Source organism: Notamacropus eugenii, chromosome 4, assembly GCF_028372415.1.
Source record: "Notamacropus eugenii isolate mMacEug1 chromosome 4, mMacEug1.pri_v2, whole genome shotgun sequence".
Lineage (NCBI taxonomy): Eukaryota > Metazoa > Chordata > Mammalia > Diprotodontia > Macropodidae > Notamacropus > Notamacropus eugenii.
The window spans coordinates 379,534,353-379,537,858 of NC_092875.1; the positions used below are offsets into that span (position 1 = coordinate 379,534,353).

General features: G+C 38.2%; 1 pseudogene; it reads right to left on the bottom strand.

The window, feature by feature from the left end:
* Positions 1-498: 498 nt before the first annotated feature.
* LOC140502599 (nicotinamide phosphoribosyltransferase pseudogene) lies at positions 499-1,938 on the bottom strand (annotated as a pseudogene).
* Positions 1,939-3,506: the final 1,568 nt, after the last annotated feature.

Consider the following 3,506-nt stretch of genomic DNA (forward strand, 5'->3'; position numbering starts at 1 on the left):
ATCTTCAAGTATTATCTTGAGAGTCTGTGCTCATAAAAATCATGAAAATTTGGAAAGACAGAAAAATCACTGAAACTTTAAATACATATTGCACAATATTGTTTGTACAAAAATACAAGCTAAATACAAACATAAAGCAATCATGATAATTTTATGCAAATTTGTTTTATGTGATATTGTTATATATAAAAAGGTTTTTCAGTTTTCTGTTATTTGTGAAAAGATAAATGCCGAATTGAATCACTATCTATTGGCAAAGGGCCCTAAAAAGCTTACTTCAGCATTAAATCTTTTACACAGTTAAATGCCTTTTCCTAATATGCGATCTCCTAAAGACTAGCATAAAACAAAATAAAATTGGGCAGTATGTCCACAAACCAAGAAATAATTTGGCTGTAATGTATCATAAAATACATAAACCCCAGACACAGATCTGTACAATATTATCCATGCATCACACATTCACACATGCAGGCACACACAGTCAGAGAACAAAGCTTAACGAGGTGCCTTTTCCAGTTCACTACTCAACTGGGCATTTTTCTGTACTTTATCAAACGAGTAATTTTTTTCACCTTTCCATTTTTGAAGACAGTATGAAGAAGATCACGATCATATTCTTCAAGATCTCCTTTTCCTACCTCAAGGGTAAGAAAATTTCCAGTAGGTCTCCTATGTAGAGATAGCTGGCCCTTTTTTAACCTTTTGTTTGAATCAGCAACTGGGTCATTCAAACGTTAATCCCAAGGCCATTGGTAACCACATAACTGCATTTGAATGAACAATTCAGAAGATCTCTTGTTAACTTCTGTAACAAAGCTCCACCAGAACCAAAGGAAATATTTTCAACGCTCCACTTTTTTTTTTCCTTATGCCTTCACCAATCTCTTGTAAGGTATTGATATCAACTCCATCTCCCTGAATAACTGAAGCAAGGTGGCAATAATTTATACTCTTTTGAATTTTCAGTAACTGGAAACATCTTACCTAGAATGTCCAAAACATTTAATACAGTGTCAAGGATTTTCAGAATCTGGCCTAATTATTAGTGTTGCTTCTCCACTCCTTGATACAGTTAAATGCTGTAAATCTTCACCCCAGATTTTCTCACATGCGTTATAAACACCATAGCTATCATTGACCACAGACACAGGCACTGATGAAAACTGTGTTACTACATGTTCAAAAACACCTTTTTCATAATCTTTGCCCCAGGCTGTAATGGTACTACGTTCTGTAGCCAGAAGAGAATATCCGGGCACAGGGTCTTTTGTTCCATAGTATTTTTTAATTAAAGCAATTCCTGCTACTGTATTAGTTCCCTTGAAGTTAACCAAATGCACAGTTGCTCCTATACCAACTGTCTCTTGTGAAGAAACTCCTCTATAGCCAAAATCATGTAATTTGTACTCCAGGACATCTAGGTTACCAGATGTTTCCCTCAAATATTTTGCCAAAATTTTCTTCTGCTCTCAGGAAATTGTAGTTATTGTTATTGGATACCAGGACTGAACAAGTATAGTCTCAATCCAATTTGTAAGCCAATAGCATTCTGGAGCTGCATTTTCCGTTGTGAAGAGAACATTTCCTCTGGGAATGACAGAACCCTCAGGAACTGCTCTTACTTCTATCAGAAGATGGCCAGCATATTTCTCAAGAATATAACTCCATCCCTTTTCATTAAAGACATCATCTTGAAAATGCTCTCTGTAGATCTCTTTGGCTTCCTGGAGTTTTTCTTTGGTCACTACTTTGCCTTTTAAGTACTTATTAAGAATGTACTGCAATCTGTAAAATACAGTTTCCTCATGTTTTATCTTCCTTACACTGGAGTTTTCAGTCCTTACTTGTATTGGGTGGATACTATTTAAAATGAGTAACCTTGTGGGAATTGGTGGCGAGGTAGATGTTGAACTCGGCTTCAGTGGCACAATTCATCTCTGGACCGAGGGTGTGCAAGGAGGGTAGGTGAACCAGGGCTTGGGGGATGCTGCGAGAAAGGGGAAAAAATCCACATTGGCGTTTCCAAAGTTAGTTGTGGGGGGTTGGAAGTTTTTGATGCTTCTAAGTTGGTGTGATCCAGGTAGAAATGTGGTCACTAATCTTCTGGTCTGAGCTCTAGTCCTCACTCAGGAAAGCTCCCTGATTTCTTGCAGTTCCAAGTAATGCTGTATCTCAGAGCTCCTGCTTCCTTGTGACCCAAAGTACTGCTCTCTGTCCTTGAACTGTAACCCGGAAGAGGGTATTAGCAATGGAACTGCCAAACACCACTTGGTCCTCTGCCTAGTACTAGCACAATGGGCCTCTGCAATCTATTTCTGAACAGTTGCTTCATCCACTTGCAACCTCTGGCCTGAGAGGTGCCAAATCTATTACTTCTGCTCTCAGTATCACCACTCCCACCTGTGAGAAATGATTCACTTAACCCCTACTCCATCCCAATAGGTATTAATCATATCAGTGTGATTCTGTAAGTGGCAATAATTCTTAGCAATTATTAGTGATACACTCATCTAGTCATTTAATCAGAACTTCATTCAGTTTGTCATCTAGCAATAGTGCAAGGATAAATATGCATTAATACTTATTTTGCATAAATCATATAGGAATATTGGGATAAGCTTTAACCCAACCTTCCCCACTTGTTTGCCCAACCACAAGAATACTGACAAAGATATCTTTGTCCTATTTTGCTCAAATTCCATATTCATAGGTAGTGTGATAAGGAAAGTCTCCAATTTGTTTTATTCTATCTTCAGAACACCTTCTCTTGGTCAAGATGAGCAGGTAACCATCTTATGACCACTTAATCAGCCCAGATGACCTTTGCTTTGCCCATCTTTTGATGACTCTTACTGATGCATCATTTCTGGCCATCCTGGAGGATCAAAATCAAGGTCTTTCAACCAATGAAATTCTGTATTTTATTACACTTTTTTCATGTTTGGGAATCAAGCCCTATGAAAGTAAGGCCCTGAGTAAAAGGAAACATCTCAGATTATGAGGAACATTTGAGATCCACTGAATAAGAGGGGATCATGGACCCTTTAATTAAATACTATTGACTTGGAACTCTGCCTAAGAGATTTTTCTTACAGATTAGCCTATTTTGGATGCCACACATCACTGGTATTGCATGCCTGTGGACTTAAGGCAACCATCATCCCATATCACAGATCTCTCCTAATGAGCTCCTTAGTTGTCTTAGGCTGAATACAACTTCTTGTTATTCTTCAAATGTTTCAGTCATGCCTAACTCTTTGTGATTCCATGTCTTTGCTTGTTTGTTTGTTTTTCCACAGAGACACTGCAGTGGTTGTGGTTTCCTTCTCCAGCTCATTCTACAGAAGAAGAAGCTGAGACAGAGTCAAGTGACTTGACCAGGGTCACATGGCTAGTAAGTGTCTAAGGCCAGATTTGAACTCATAAAGATGAGTCTTCTTGACTCTAGTCTCAGCACTATATCCAGTGAATCACCTAATTACCCCACTGGAAGAATATCTAAT